The 16,096-nt window shown below is 38.8% G+C and overlaps 1 protein-coding gene and 1 long non-coding RNA gene across 6 annotated transcripts in view; one reads left to right on the top strand and one right to left on the bottom strand.

Annotated features, from left to right (window-relative positions):
- Positions 1 to 4,278, bottom strand: part of DTNA (dystrobrevin alpha) — a 420,448-nt gene extending 416,170 nt beyond the window's left edge. For 2 of the 5 annotated variants that reach the window (XM_021096248.1, XM_021096251.1), the window contains exon 1: positions 4,037 to 4,266. The gene's annotated coding sequence lies outside the window, so the exon portion shown is untranslated. Of the gene's footprint in view, positions 1 to 4,036 lie in introns of all 5 variants that reach the window. The other 3 variants (XM_021096252.1, XM_021096230.1, XM_021096250.1) reach the window with 3 other exon arrangements.
- Positions 2,991 to 16,096, top strand: part of LOC110261193 — a 198,437-nt gene continuing 185,331 nt past the window's right edge. Inside the window, exons 1-2 of the long non-coding RNA XR_002345084.1 lie at positions 2,991 to 3,303; positions 4,856 to 4,952. This is a non-coding gene — a long non-coding RNA (uncharacterized LOC110261193). The remainder of the gene's footprint in view (positions 3,304 to 4,855; positions 4,953 to 16,096) is intronic.

The following is a 16,096-nucleotide window of genomic DNA, read 5'->3' as shown; positions in this document are numbered from 1 at the left end:
CAATAGATCAAATTAGGAGGTGTTATGATTTCTAATAGTGATAGGAACTTCAACTGTACTGAATTGTGCATCAGTACAATCATGAATCAGATAGTCACATGTAAATAGTTAACAGTATGGACTATGGAATCAACAATTGAGTCAGAATCTCTACCTATGAGACAGTGGCCATGATTTCTGTCCTCCTTGTGTTTCGCTTTCTCCCTCTATAAAATGGAGATAATGATAACATAGGCAGCCCTCACATGGCTATTGCGAAGAGTACCTAAGTTACTTTATATGGCATCATAGAATGATGCCTGGCACACAGTAAGTGGTCAATACATTTAGTTATTATTACGTTTGCTTTAAATTGTTAATACGCATTTCCCCAACATATTCAATACTTAACATCACCTCCCTTACTCTGGTGCCTCTCCTCTTCCTACCGACACTTCAGGGACTCTTGGGGAGGTGTGATGAATCAATTATCTTTCCATTTTGAGACACCCTGCCACTTCAACAACCAAACACACACACAAATAACTTTTAAAATCTGAAAGTAGTTGTTAAGGCAAAGAAAGATGATGATACTTCATGAAATTTAAATAACTCTTCGAAAATAGGATAATCACCAGATAAGGGTAGGGCATGCTCTACATGCTATAGAAAAGTGTTGACAGGAGTTTCGTAACCCAAGCCATGTCCGTAGGTGTCAAAGGAAGGGAAAGAGTATATTTGCTGGTGAACAGAGAAGTGAACAGAAGACCAGAATGTGAGACAAGGCTCTGATTCAGCAAACACCAATGAAAGCATTTAAGACCACCTGACTTAGGAAACGCCTAATACCTTATGCCTCTGTAAATATGCTAGGGCATCCTGTTCTAACCTCTGTGTTTGGTCCAGAATCCTATTACACATTCTTACAAAACTCCTTCTTTTAGAATTCACCTCAGTGTGTAAATCAACATTTATTTGTATGATTATTTTCTTCAAGTCTAACCCTTGTGCCAGCAGGGTGCCCTCACCTTTCTGCTCATCCCGGATCTCCAGTTTTCTGCCCATCATCTGGAATGGAGGGCCTCTACAAAAGCAGAGACAGCACGATTCTCCTCAAACTAGAGGCAGGGGACTTGAAAGGAAAAAGTCGTGTCAAATCCCCCAGGTGAGATAAAAGTATCGAGGGAGTGTCTTTTTCTAAAATAAGTAACAGAAACTAGAAAACTGGAACAGCTGAGTCTGTTAAGAAAAGATATATGTATGGACCACAGGATTTATGCCACAATAACAACCTACATTTTAGAAATCACTCTCAATACCAAGAACACTTGTGCCTAATGGCCTGCGACTTTCCCGGCCGCAGCACTACACTCTGGCACCCCACACCCCCAAATCAAGATGGGGGCCATAATTTGGGGTGTGGGGGAGTTTAACCACTGAAGGGTGGGATGATTCTTTTTCACATCCAGAGATTAGGTTTCCATATAGTTCAGTTGGATTCTAGCCTCTTTTCACTTACCACGTTAGGTAAGGGGGAAGTGAAATATGTATACTGAATTTAATTAAACTGAAAGAGAAGACTTAAGGAAATCTATGAATGTCAAAATAATTTTGAAACTCGTTATGGGAAGCAATTAAATTTACTTGAAAAGATAACAGATGACGACCTAAGAGAGACATCTGTCCAATAAAAATGAGTATTATGAGAGCTCCCTGATAAGCTCAAATGAGAAGTAATTCTCTAAATATGTTGCAGTTGGACTTCACCCCACTGAGACCTTTCTTCACATCATGATTCATTTAAAACAAGTGGAGATATTTACACTATTTCAACTTCATTGCCACCCAACTTTGTGTTAAGTACACAGAACTGGTGAAAACGCATGACATCCACGAACACCCTCACAATATAGTCTGCTTTTAGTTGCTGATAGTTGAATGAGAATTGCATAATTCTTCTTTTAAAACTGCCTAAGTGCTTGTCAGAGTGATTGAATTAAAGATGATTAAACTTGCTCAACATTTCTGCAAGATGGTGTTCTGAAGAAAATGATGGCCCTGCCTTGAGCAAAGAACAGACTGATACCTTAGGAAGTTTACAATTAAGCACAAACATACAGATTCAGCCGCCTGCTTTATCACAATACACTTTGCTGATAAATCCTAACTGCTGAAAAGCTTAACTCTACTGATAAACACTTCTTTATAATTGTGGTAGGAAACTTGGTCAAGGGTGGGAAAAGGAAAGAACTCAAAGGATATTTGCCATAATTATAACATGTAGCACATAGTTGATGTTCATCTTGGTAGAGTGGTGTGGTCAATACAGCCAATAGAGAGAAGACTTCAGGAACAATGGGGTCCTATTTCATTAAAAAAAAATATATGAAAGTTGGTTTAGAGTACAAAAGCTCAACTGGGTTCTGAACATTTAATAACATTTAATGACCTTGGGCAAATTACTTCACCTCTGTATCTGGATTTCCTCATGGGTGAAAGGTGGACAGTATTATTACCCACCCCTTATGTAGTGTAAGAATTAACTACCATAAGGTTAGTGAATAAACCTACAATTGAGTGAATAAAGCTAAAGTTCATAGGACTGTGTCTGGAACATTATGGAAAGCTGCTTTTTTCCTAAAGTTTCTACCTTTGGAATAAGCAAAATAAGTCCTTTTTGTAAAAGAAATGAATGATTATGTATACTTTTAGCAACATAGGTAACTGATACATAGGAAACACAACACACATTAAATACCAAGTGATCATAAGAGATAATAGGAAACCTGAACATCAAAAGAAGAAACATCAAAAGACCTTTTTTTTAGACCAACAATGAACCCAATGGCAGCGAACTTCACCGCCAGAATGTGTCCATTTTCTCCCCCCACCCCTACTCAAGCTCTACACTTACCTCCTCAAAGCCATACCCCAAGCCTGCCAAAGACCAAAGTTTTGCTACCAAGTCCAGGCGTGGTCCCACTGGGCCCAGCCCCGCCAGCCCTCTTCTCTCCTTGGCTTTGGTCTCTTGGACAGACACCACGCCACCTCTCACTCCCTTACCAGAACGAACCTAGCGTCCGCCGTCCGTCCAGCGGAAAACTCCAAAGTGGGCAACAGGCTATAAAAGCCGAATACTCACCATCCCCACCCCGCCCCCAGCGCCCGCCCGGCCCGCGCCGCTCCCCAGCACGGGGCGCCCACTCCCACCCGGCCCGCCGCCCGGTCACCGCAGTGCATTGCAACACGCGCAGACGCCGCCGGCTGGAGAGGACCCCACCGCGGACTTCCCGGTCGATAATAGCCCCCTAGACTGCTCCCCACGTGAGTGTCATCCCTAATGGAGGTGGCCACGCCACCTCCCAGCAGCTCAGCCCGCGGGAACCACCGAGACAGTAGCAGTGACCACAAAAACAACTCGACCTGCGGCGCAAGGGAGCCAGCTGCCATGGCCCGCCCGGGAGCGGCGCAGCGGCGGCGGCAGCGGTGGCGGGGTGGGGGTAGGGGTGTGGGTGGGGGTGGGGGCTGCGGCGTGGCCGGGCCTCGGCAGGCAGCGGGCATTTACCTGCGCGGCCCCGCGCCCCCGGGCGGGCCATCCTGCCGCAGCCACTCCCGCCGCCCCGCGGGCCAGAGGCGCCGCCCGCCGCCCGGGGAGGCGCCGAGCCGCAGTCCTGGCTGCGGCGCCCGGCACATGCTTCGCGCTCCCGGCGGCCGGCGCCCGCGCACAGGTGGGAACCCCGCGAGTGGGCGTTAGGGCGATTCCCTCCCCCCAGCCGGCGCTCGCCTCCCGTTTCCACTCTTGACTTTGCCGGGTGCGCGGCGCCTGCCCTTGCTCCGGCGGCCAAGCTCCCGTGCCCGCGCCCCGGCGCCGTGGGCGGCTGCGGTCCCTGCGCAGCTGGGGCTGCGCGTCACGGGCATCGCCGCTGCACCGGGCGGCCGGGGGCAACTCGCCGCACCCGGGCCCCGTGCCCACCCTTCGCCAGCCACCCGGACCCCCTGCACTCCCGCGCCCTCCCCCACTAGGGAGCTGTCAAGGAAGAAAACGCCTTGCACACACCTTAGAATGGACGGGCGCCTCAGTCGCTGACTCGCCAAACTCTTAGAAGGTGTCCACCGGTTTGTAGGGAGGTTTGGGCATGGAGTCCGAGCCGCTTTCTTATTATTTAATAATGTTGGAAGTGCCGGGTCCGCTGCCAGAGTTGTGGGTCATGTGGGCACAGCAGAGGCTGGCTGCTGCCAGTACCAGGGTTTCCTGAGGATCCTGAAACTATGATCTCATCCTCCTCATCCGCCTCCCCCGCCCTTCTCTCCGCGGGCGCGCACGCACAGCACACACACATACACACACATGCACACACACGCACACACACGCTCACGCTGCATGCACTATCCTCCTTTCTGGACCGAAATATTCTTTCAGGGAAATACAGTGTTCACTGTCTTCATTGAGAGAAAAAAAAATTTTTCTTCCGGATAAAGATATTTCTCTTTCAAACCTTGATTTATGTGCTTTGTTTATTTCCTACAGTTGGCCCTCACACGTGCAAGGGAGCTGAACAGAGCTTCAGAATTAAAATTAAAAATAATCATCATCTTATGTTGACCCAGATTTTGGTTAGAACCCAAGGGCTCAAACAGTACAATTTTCAATTTAAAACAGAGGCATGGGGGTTTGGGATGGATATGCTATAAAATTTGGTTGTGATGATCATTGTACAACTATGAATGTAATAAAATTCATTGAGTGATTAAAAAAATAAAACAGAGGCAATAACATACCAGGCTTGACTATGGAATAGTAACATTTGAGATGTGTGCAGTGGGTTTCTCTCCCAAGCTGCAAACATTTCCCAAACATTACCTCATTTATTTGCAGAACATCTTTGCAGAGGAGGTGGATGAGAAGGCAACTAGTACTGTCACTTCGGAGACACAGAAACATAGGTCAAATAACATGACTTATCCAAGTTCACGTAAGTCAGTATTTCCCTGTAAATATTAATTGTACAGCTACTCACAGATTGCTAATTCACTAAAATCAATTCCTGGGAACTTAAGGTACTGAAAAATAATGGAGATATTTTGATTATTTTTAAGTGACCTACAATCTAAGATTGAAAATTAATTGATTAATTAATTTTCTATTGTAGTGTTTCCATAGAATATTCTCTTGTATATTTGTGTGTCTCTCCAGTTTCATATTTTCATTTATTTTCTTTCTTTTCTGGGAGTGTTGTACATCTCTGCATGCATATGTGTGTACTCATTCATTTGAGTAGTTTGCACGCCATACATAGCAAATATCAAGCAATTTTAGTCAATGCTTTTGGTATAGTCATTGATTTCATAGTGATTTCTATATTTCATTCAATCCCTTTTCAACTGCCTAGTGTGTATGAAGCGCTGTGCTATGTTTTGAAGGGTATAAAGGAGTTTAATGCATGGAACCTGTTCTCCATTAGTTTACAGCTAATTGTTGCTGAATGATCGGCAGATGAAATGCTTTATTATTTTTGGAATTATAAATTATCACAAAGAAAGTACACAATACACTCTTCTTCTTTTCACCTTCTTAGTATCTGATCCATGTTAAAATTATTTCATCTGTCTTTGTGTTCCAGATTTTAATCTTTGACCCTATGGTATCTCAGTGGCAAAGGTAATACATTATTTTGCCCTTCACTAAAATGTGCCATGCTCACATAAACACTAAATGGGTCTTTTTTTAATATTCTAAAATTTGTCACAAAGAGCACTCTGGGATAGACTTGTGCAAGTGCACACAGAAAAATTTAGCAGCCTCCTAATAATTCAAAGAGAGGAGAAATGTGAGAAACAGAAAAAGTCAAAGAGAACACAGAAGAGAAGCAGAGAAAAGAGGTGGGAGCAAGGGAAGAATAAAAGGGAATTAAGAAGTTATAAAAAGAGGGGGATAAAAGAGAAAAAAATAAAAGAAAGTCAGCATTCAAGGGAAAGCTCAAATTTTCCAAATTTTACTGCATGGAAAACAAGTTTAAGAAATCAGACTTTTTAGTTGTTGTCAAGTAATACTTCTTGATAAGCTTATGAAATTTTGATGGTAAAGAAACCAGGTGTCAGCCTGCAGTGGCTACCCTGAGTGATCTCAATTTTAATAATTCCGTGCAGGATCCACTAAAGTAAATAGACTGACGTATCAATATGATGACATAATAAAAATGACAATGGGATCAAATAGCCATGATATATTTAACATGTTTCAGAAGAAGTTAACACTGGAGTTCTCGTCGTGGCTCATGGTTAACGAATCCAACTAGGAACCATGAGGTTGCAGGTTCGATCCCTGGCCTCACTCAGTGGGTTAAGGATCTGGCGTTGCTGTGAGCTGTGGTGTAGCGCTGCGTTTACAGCTCCGATTAGACCCCGAGCCTGGGAACCTCCATATGCTGCGGGTGCGGCCCTAGGAAAGACAAAAATAAAATAAGAAGTTAAGACTGAAATTCAGGGAGGTATGTGGTAAACCAAAGACCAACATATGTTAAAGTGGGCAAAAGAGAGTTAGACCTGTAATATTTAAAGGAAAATAATAATAATATCCTCTGTTTTTAACAGCACTTCAGATTTTTTGAAGTGCTTTTCATAGTCTTTATTAAGCCTAATACTCATTAGAGGTGGTCACCTCTGTGGGTTTCATTTTGAAGGAATATAACAATCCTCCTTTGTTATTGTTTTTGTTTTCACACGTTGGAGAAGTGCTCAACATTTTTACTCATTGTTTTGGAAATATCATTTATATTTTGTGATCAATCAGCCCTAAAGATGTTGCTCAGCACACCTTCCTCCAATCCTTCTCATAAACAATTCAGCTAAATGGATTCCTGGGCATAGATCACAACAGTGATTTATAATCTGGGATTTTACACAGGCTATTGGAGTTAAACTAGAAGCGTTAGCATGTAGCAGAGTCTAATGGCTTTGCTGTATCTCTGCAAGATTTCTACACAAGGGGTGGAGGCCTAAATTGAGCAGCAGTATATCAAGAGCCCTTTCCTTTTGATCTGCCTACTCTTGGCAGGATTTGTCTTAATTAGAGGTATATTTAGGCTTGATGACTATAACATGTGTTTTAGAAATGCATTACGACTTCAGTGGCTCAAGAATTACTAGCAGTTTATGTCCAAATACCTTCATTTAGGAAAAAAATATTTTTAACAGGGCTGTATTTACAGTTTATACTAATTTATACTCTCTTTACCATGGAAAATAATTTACTGATATTTACTACTTTACTCATAATTTCTTGAGTTTTTTAAATTAATTTTTTTCCGTGATTTTTTAGAAAATTTTATTGAAGTAGAATTGTTTACAGTGTTGTGTTAATTTCTGTTTTAAAGTGCTTTAGCTATACATATATACTCATATCCATTCCCATGTAGGTTATCGCAGAGTATTGAGTAGATTTCCCTGTGCTATACAGCAGGTCCCTGTTGACCATCTATTCCATATACAATAGTGTGCTTATGCCGGTTCCAAGCTCCCAATCTATCCCTCCCCTTCACTTTTCCCTTTTTTTAACCATAAGTTTGTTTATGAAGTCTGTGAGTCTGTTTCTGTTTTGTAAATAAGTTCATCTGTATCATTTTTTAGATTCCACATATGAGACATCGTATGGTATTTGCCTTTCTCTGAGTTTCAAAATAGGTTACAGTAGAAATGAGAATGGCCATAGGCAAAATCAGAATGTTCACTATGTTATCATGAAACGGTGTGTATGTGTTTTTTTTTAATTAACAGTGATATATGGTGTGTATATGTGTTATAGTCAAATCAGAATGATTACTACCACCTATGATCTGGTCGTAGTTTGAGGGAATGAGGAACTAATTATTTTGGAGTATTTAAAAGACTTAAATGGCAAAACTTTAAAAGAAAGTGGATTCCAAAGGGCTAAAGAAATAAAGGCATCACTATTTTATCAATTAAAAATGCTTATACTCCCTTAGTGTAGACTACTGTTTCAGAGAAGGATAATATGGGAACTTGAAGAACACAAAACACACGTAAATTCTGCTCCCTCAATAAACTGATTAGCTGTCAAGAATGAAAAGTATATTAGCAATTCAACACTGGTCATGATGATGGATCAATTGAATTGTGGTGTAGGGGATTCTTGCTTAGTTTTTTTTGTTTTTTTGTTTTTTTTGGTGTCAAAACTACCAAACTTGGAGGCCATGGCAGGTTCTGGGCAGAATTATGAAGTGGACGAATTTTGTTTCTCTCCTCCTTTGTCTTTAATGTCCACTCTTCCTGCCTTCTCTCTGGCTTCCAAGGGTAGTCAGAACCCTTTGGTATTCTCTGTCATTCCAAGATACCACTGTTTTGGAACTGATCAGCCTCAGACAGAACGGTGTCCTCTCACCTCCACTGAAATGTGTAAACTGTGACTACACAATCATGAAAATTGAGAGATGTAAGTATGTATTTGTATTAATAAACACCAAGGGTGTTCATTCAGTCTCCTCATGCATCCCTTCAGGATGCATATTTATATCGTTACACTTAGTATCTGTTTGCCTGCGAAATTCTGCACTGAGGCAAGCTCTTGTCACCTGTCAGGGAGTAATTGCAAGGCCAGGAGAGCACCCATCTCTGTTCCCTGCCCCCCTTTACCTAGACTGAGTGCCTCAGAACTCAGCTGCTTCTGGCAACACCTGTTGTGCTTTCTCGCAGTGTCTCCTCGGTTGATCTTCCTGTCAGACATCCTCAGGAGAAATGCTATTTGCATTCTCCTGTGTTCTCCTCCGATGGTCTGAAGGGGAGAACATAGCGTAGGAACGAGTTTAGGTGGTCAAGTGTATTTTGTTTCGTAGGATTCCTAGATAAACAAATCTGCTACTGTTTTAAATAGCTGTGATTCCACATTATAATGGCAATTCATTAAATATATTATGGTGGTTTACATCTCACCAGTGCACCCTTTACTCCTGGGAGAGTCTGTTTTCTCAAGGGAAGATAGACAAAACCCAGATATTTTAGATAGAACTTAAGGGTACTGTCACAGTGGAGACATGCAAAAAAAGCCGGCTCAAGAGTACAGCTTTTTAGAAGGGGCTTATAATCTACTTACTTTGCTGCTTAAACTGTTTTGACCCTATTTTTATTTGCTTTTAGGTTGAATGTTTTTGTTTTGCCCAAGAATATAGAATGTCTTGATACACATAATCCAGAATAATGTTGAATAAGGCAGAAATGTCAGTAACAAATTTGATTGATATAGATGACCAGTCCAAATGCTTAAGGACAAAGAAAGTGCTGTTTATTGAAAATGAGTTCTCTCCACATTATCTTCAGGAAATGTCAGTTTTTTCTTTGATGATTTCTAAATAAAGCCTACTCTTTTTAATAATACCAAAGAAACCTGTTACAAAGTGAAAAGCGTAGTCAAAACACTTTTATTTATGTGAAATCATTTGCCTAATTTAATTATTTCCCACTGAAATGAATCTTTACATATCATATAGACACAGACCAAATCTCCTGTAGACGGCCAGGGACCATGTTAACAAGCACGCATTTTAATTTAAAATTTAATCCCTACAGTAAATGGCATATGATTTCTTTGATGCTGTGAAGCCTTGTTTTTTATAATAGAAAACTAAATGAAAAAGTGGTGGGGGGAGAGATGAAACTAAACTAATCACATTATAATCTTTAAAATGTATAACAAATATATGGGTAGATCCATAATTAAAATTTATTATTGGAAATAATGGTATTTTACATTTGAGGGGATGTATTTTGACATAATTCAGAGTGTTTCTATGAATATATTTACTAATATGCAAGTTTTCTTAATTAAGATGCACATTTTTTCTTTGGGCTACACATATCATGTATGATTCGCCTGTCCTTTTTTATATTCCCAAACTGTAAAATTTTCGTCTTTATTAAAGGTAAATTAATTAACATAGTAGTGTGTCTAATAAGTGAATCATTATATTCGTCTGTTTATAGTACAATATCCTTTTCTTTTACTTTTTTGAAAACACAGTTACTAAATATTATCCTTTAAATCTACCTGTCTGAAATCCCTTATAATTCAAAATTTGTATCAGCAAAGTATTTATTAATCATTGGTACAATGTCTTAGATTATAGTTTATTTTAACATATTTCACTTAATATCACTGCATTCTAGTACCTAAATTTCATCAAAATGCTCTCTCTCATCAAGTGATTACTTCTAGTTTATTTCTGAGATTTTGCTTAGTATCAATGATAGTGCACATTAGCTTAGGGTGAGGGGGGCATTTTCTGAAAATATTTCCATAATCTTAAATCCCGATTTTAGTCCAGAATCCAGATTGCAGATTACACTCTCTTGGAAAATCTGTACCTTCTCCATGTAGAACACACTTTGTTAGAATATTGATTATGGTTACTTTGAATTATAGCAACAGATCACCAGAAAAATGATAGTAAGCAGAAAACTCCATGAAAAGATTCCATTTTAGGATGTCAGACATTTAATCAAGTTAAAATGAGATTGTTTTATCCATAATGGATCCTTCAGTTTTTTCTTTTAATTCTTTTTTTTTAATCTTTATTAGAGTATAGTTGTTTTCTGGTGTTGTGTCAATTTCCGCTGTACAGCACAGTGACCCAGTCATACAAATATACATCCTTTACTCCTTTTTGTCCCTGACCTGTATCACCAGATCAGCTTGAACTTTCTGAATGATTTCAATACTTTTTCATTGACATTTTCCTTTTCCTTTCTCTTTTATGTTAATCAGCTTGTCAGAAAGGAACAGGAATAGCAGAGATTTTACAATATTTTATCAAAACCAAAAGCCTTATGTTGTAGCCAGTTCCTAATCTATGATCAACATTATTTGTGCTGTTCACTAGATACATGTGAAAGTTTCTTGATTTTTCAAGTTATTTTTTTTATTTGCATGTAAAGCAGAAAGCATTTTAAGATTCTCAAGGATAGAGACCATGATGAAATCATCCTTTTTTCCTTTTTTTTTTTCTTCTCTCCCTGGGGACTCAGGTATGTTTATTTCATCTAGGAGGTGCTTGGAGAATAGTTGTAGGTATAAAGTGAGGCTGATAGTGAGGAAAAATTTTAATATTTACTTCTGGCACCATGCAGCATATGGAAATAATTCTTTTAAGCTTTTAAATACCTTTGGAACAGCATATTTTGGTATGTTTTACATGATAAACTGAATTGGCTGTCCTTGCTTTTACTATTGGGGGTAGCTAAACATTTCTTTTTGTATGTTTAAAACAACCCCTCCAAATTTTGGATGATGGAATTATGCCCATGTGAGGATATTCATTTACATCTTGCCATCAATATCAAGGTAGTATATTTCTCTTTATAATGATATTTCTTCAATTTAGCAAACATACTTGTAATTCCACTGGTCTCTATCTATGTCTTAAATGTTTAGAGTAAAACTCTTTGCATTTGAAAAAAATATTTTACAGTTTACATGAAAGGAATAGTGGATATTTTAAGATCTGTTTATTATTTCAAAGAAGATAGAAACAATTTATGTTTTATAGTAGCAGTGGAGTGAATACTTTAAGGATTGTATGCTGTGCAGAGAGTACTCTGTTCCAAATTCTTTCTGTCTTGTTCTTACCATCATCAAAGTACATTATTCAGCCGAGTGTCATCCATCCTCCTTGAGCTCTTATGAAAGACCTAACTTGCGGAAACCCTGTCTTGAAACTTCTTCATGTAATGTGTTGTGTTATCTAGTCATTTCATGTGTATTGGACATCATGATTGTTTGCTCCTTCATCAAGGTTGTAACTTCATCCTATGCATGTCTTGTACATTTCACAGCATCTTATAGTTATTCAGTAAACACTTGCTGGTGGCTTTGTTGATTAACTGAAAATAGATTACTATTTTAACATGATGTTGCCCCAAATGTAAGAGTAATATCTTTTTTTTCTATTGTTCGTCTGTGTGCATTTCCAAGTCTTTAAATATATAGTCCTAGTAGATAATTAAATTTTTATAATAATGATTTAAAGTTTCATTACAGAAATCTTCCATCTATATCTGTAAATAAATCAATCAGTAAAAATAAATAAATAATTAATTAATTTTTTGGTGGGTCTTTTTGCCTTTTCTAGGGCTGCTCCTGCAGCGTATGGAGGGTCCCAGGCTAGGGGTCTAATCAGAGCTGTAGCCGACCGCCTGTGCCAGATCCACAGCAATGTAGGACCCGCGCTGCATCTGCAACTTACACCACGGCTCACGGCAATGCCGGATCCTTAACCCACTGAGCAAGGCTGGGGATCGAACCCACAGCCTCATGGTTCCTAGTGGGATTCGTTAACCACTGAGCCACAACAGGAACTCCAATAACAATTTTTAAATGGGTTTGTTTTTTTTTGTTGCAAATAGTGATCCTGCCACCTGTGATCCCATAAGTTTCTTCTTTAACCAGGAACAATGACTGCAGGATAATTCATTGGGGGCAATGTGATTTTACTTCTTACTTTAAGAAACTTTAAAAAGCAAATATGGAGGTAATTAAGTATAAAGGATTTCCTTTCCTTGGTAATTTTCCTCAGTATGGTAAATTTCTGATAATCAAAAATTTCAAGCTGATTTATTTTTCTGATTATATGCTCAACATAGCTGCAGAATTGCTTATATTTGCTCAAAGAAATTGAATAAATGTTTCAACACCTGAAAATATTTATAAATTTCCTAATATATATTAAACATATTTGTTTAACAATAGGTCTTACCAAAAAGCTGCAATCTACAATCAATAATGTTTTATAAAATTCAAATTTTCTACCTTAGTTATTATTTCTAAAATTATGTTTTATTTCTCAAGGATGATTTTCTTCATGTCCTGAGTGGAAAAACTAAATATACTAGGACTTGCTCCACTGCTACCTTCACCTCATCTGATGTGAAAATATTTCTGGTCCTTTCTCCTGTTATCTGGAACACTTCTTCCTAGGCAGTGACAAAGGATTTGACCCCCTCTCTTAGCTTTTATTTGCACTGCCCCTGGGGCATCCTTAACCTGTAAAACCTTCCCGAGATAGATCACAGGCAGCAGTCTTCAGTCTAACGAATGGGTACCCTATATGTGGGCTTTTAACATTAGCAACAGAAATACTGACACAGTTAAAAGATTTTTTTTTTTAAAGCTTCAAAGTAGTTATTCATGAAAAGTAAATAAAAACTTCACTGAACTTAGTACACTTATTATATGGTCACTAAGATTTTCTTTCTTTAGCTTTCTTTCAAACTTATGTAATGATACCATTATCCAGCTGTAGCAATTATTAACCCATGGCTACATCTTCCGCATACCCATTCATCTATATCTTAGGGGTAGCTAAGGCAGGATACTATAATATTGATTTCTGTGTTTGGGGACCTTACAGATCGTAACGTTGTTTTTTGGTTTGGTTTGGTTTGGTTTTGGTTTTGGCCATGCTGGCAACATGTGGAAGTTCCTGGGCCAGGGATCAAACCCCAAACCCAAGCCACAGCAGTGACAATGCCGAATCCTTAACCTGCTGATCCACCAGGGAACTCCTTCATTTGGTTCTTATTGCACACATACATACTTAAAGCCAGTGTGCTTACTTATAAAGTATATATTACACACACAAACAATTACAAGTTCACGTGTTTAGATACAGGGTAAATAAATACTGGTCATCTTGGAGGCTCCTGTCCATTCTCTAGAAACTGCTCCTTACCTTAGTGTTTTCCAAGTCTGTCTTGTTCTGTAACTCCTCTCTGCTTTTGACCTGGTCTAGATTAATTTTTTCCCCCAAAGAACTGGCTAGCCTTTTTTCTTTTCTTCATTTTATTCCTTCATATTCTCTCTTTCTCTCTGTGCCCTGCCTTCTCTCTCTCTCTCTCTCTGTTTCTGTTTGATCATAGGTGAACAGTCTGATGACTTAGATGAGTGTATACACCCTTATAACCCACTCACACCCATCAAGACACAGGGTGCCAGGAAAACTCCCTTATTGTCCCTTTCTAGTAAACCCTTGCCTAACTATTCCACCTAGAGATAATCATGTTTCGTTATCTCTGCCAACTCTTGAGATTTGTCTCTTCTAGAACTTCTTGGTATAAATGGAATCATGCAGTATATATATTTTGTGTCTCTCTCAGCCCAGCCAAATGTCTGTGTGATGCACCACAACCAATGTCATTGTGTGTATGGACAGTTGATCCTTTTTATTGCTGAGTTTAATCCCCTGTTGATAGACCTTTTGGTTGTTTACAGTGTTTAACACTTATGGATAAAGCTGCTGTGAAAGGTTTTGTATTTGCATTTTTGAGGGTCTCTAAATGCCTGGTTGGTTTATTTATTTATTTTATTTATTTATTTTGGGGGTCTATATTTTCATTTCTCTTTCATGAAGTCTTGGTAAGTCTTTTAGAGGCTATCAATTTTATTTTTCCAGTTTGGTTTGATTGTCTCTTTGGGGGTCATTTTTTTTTTATTGATTTCTCCCTTTGTTTCTTCTTTTTGCTTATTTGAGGTTCAGTTTACTCTTTCTTCTAGATTCTTATGGTGGAAATTCATATTGTTAACTAGATACCCTTCTTTTTTCCTACTATTATGGTTTAATGTGATAATTTTCTCTCTAAGCATTGCTTTACCTGCATCTCATGGTTATGCATTATTTTTCATTTATATTCAGTGAAATTATCTCTAATTTCTCTGGTGATATCTTTTTTGATCGACTTTATTTAAAAGTGTCATTTTAATGTCCTTATCATGAGGGGTATTTCCAGACATTATTCTGTTGTTGATTCTTCATTTAATTCCATTGTGGACAGAAAGCATAGTTTGAATGATTTCAATCCTGTTAAATTTATTAAGGTTTATCTTATGTTCCAAAACATATCTTAATTAATATTCTGTGTTCACTTGAAAATAGTTCATTTTCAACTCAACAACAACAAGAAAACAAACAACCCAATCAAGAAATGGTCGGAAGACCTAAATAGACATTTCTCCAGGATGGCCACTAGGCATATGAAAAAAATGCTCAACATCCCTAATTATTAGAGAAATGCAAATCAAAACTACAGTGAGGTACCACCTCACACTGGCCAGAATGGCCATCATTAATAAGTCAACAAATAACAAATGCTAGAGAGGATGTGGCAAAAAAGGAACCCTCCTACATTGTTGGTGGGAATATAACCACTATGGAAAACTGTGTGGAGGTTCCTCAGAAAGCTAAATACAGAACTACCGTATGATCCAGCAATCCCGCTCCTCAGCATATATCCAGACAAAACTATAATTCAAAAATATATGCACCCACATGTTCATAATAGTACTATTCACAATAGCCAAGACATGGAAGCAACCTAAATATCCATCAACAGATAAATGGATTAAGAAGATGTAGTACATATACGCAGTGAAACACTACTCTGAGGTGGTGAGGGGAATGCTTCAGGTAATTGAAATAGCATGTGCAGAAAGCCAAGGGACTCTGAAATATAAAAGATGTTGCATATACTTGTGGCTCGTGGTTTAAGGTGGTGAATAAGAAAGTAAATGGAAAGTTACTTGGGACCGTATCACACAAAGACTTGTTTACCAAGCAAGGGGTTTAAAGTTTGTCCTGAGAGCAGAGTGGTTGAAAATGGAGAATGTTTAAGTCACAAGTAACTTAATTAGAACCAAATGGGTAAAGTATCACTCTGACTGTGGTGTCTGGAATACTGGTTTAAAAGCAAGATATAAGAGAAAAACCACCACAACAACAATTAGACTGTTTAATAATGTAGAGGAGACACGACCTTAGATATGGCCTGAACTGAGGTAGTGGCAAAGGGATGGATAAGAGGGGGTGCGTTTGAAAGTGTTAGGAGTAGCAGCCATAAAAAAGAATGAAGTAATGCCATTTACAGCAACATGGATGCAACTCGAGATTCTCATACTGAGTAAGTCAGAAAGAGAAAGACAAGTACCATATGGTATCACTAATATATGGCACAAATGAACCTGTCTACAAAACACAAACATTCTCGCAGACATAGAGAACAGAATTGTGATTGCCAGGGGTGAGGGAGGAAGGAGTGGGATGGACTGATGTGGAGTCTG

The sequence above is a fragment of the Sus scrofa genome, chromosome 6 (assembly GCF_000003025.6).
Source record: "Sus scrofa isolate TJ Tabasco breed Duroc chromosome 6, Sscrofa11.1, whole genome shotgun sequence".
Classification (NCBI taxonomy): domain Eukaryota; kingdom Metazoa; phylum Chordata; class Mammalia; order Artiodactyla; family Suidae; genus Sus; species Sus scrofa.
This window is presented reverse-complemented; position numbering and strand designations above follow the sequence as displayed.